Source organism: Fukomys damarensis, unplaced genomic scaffold (assembly GCF_012274545.1).
Source record: "Fukomys damarensis isolate Sample0158 unplaced genomic scaffold, DMR_v1.0_HiC HiC_scaffold_32, whole genome shotgun sequence".
In the NCBI taxonomy this organism is placed as follows: domain Eukaryota; kingdom Metazoa; phylum Chordata; class Mammalia; order Rodentia; family Bathyergidae; genus Fukomys; species Fukomys damarensis.
In genome coordinates this window covers 19,992,774-19,993,691 of record NW_022900944.1, presented here as the reverse complement: position 1 = coordinate 19,993,691, position 918 = coordinate 19,992,774, and positions in this window count along the sequence as shown.

Here is a 918-nt window from a genome sequence, read left to right as displayed (position 1 = left end):
GAGAGAGGGAGGGAGGGAGGGAGGGAGAGAGATTACCACAGATTTTTTTTGGGGGGTTTTTTCCTTTGATTTTTTGAGACAGGGTCTCACTATGTAGTTGCAACTGACTTAGAACTCACTTTTAGCAGAGACTGGTCTCGAACTCACAGTGATCCTCCTGCCTCAGCCTCCTGAGTGCTGGGATTACAGGCGTGAGCCACCACGCCTGGCTCAGATATATTTTATATTAAGAAGACATTTAGCAAATTAAATCTTTGGAGTTGTCCTATGGTGCAGCTATACATAGCTTTGAAGGAAAAAATGCTGGTAGAACATTAAGTAAATATAATTTCAAAGGCTATGGGTGTTTTTAAGCTATTTATTTTATTTAAATTTGGCAATGGGTAATAAAGATTTGTCTTAATCAGCTCTGGTTGCAATAACAAAATAACAGGCTGGATAGCTAAACCGCAGATATTTATTTCTTACATAAATAACACTTAGAAATATTCAACATCCTAATAATATGACTTGGGAAGGAGAGGAAGTATTTAGCAACATTATAATTTTAAGATTTATAAAATTTATAGTAAAATACAATTGTAGGCCACCTCAGGAGAATAGTTCTTTAATTATTGTACAAGTTAAATATGGGTGTCTAAATTGTAGAGGTTCTTCAGAGTAAAAAATTAGGGACTACAATGCATATGATTTATGACTTTTTAAATTAATTTGATAAAATTATGCTGGTGCCAATATGAATAAGGAATTTTTGTATATGTTGTTGACTGCAAATGATTTATATACATTAAGAGGAAAAGTCAAGGAGGGTGAGAAGCAGTAAGTTACCTTTTATATAAAATGGAAGAGAAATACCAATATGTAACTATATATGTATATATATATATGTGTGTGTGTGTGTGTGTGTGTGTGTGTGTG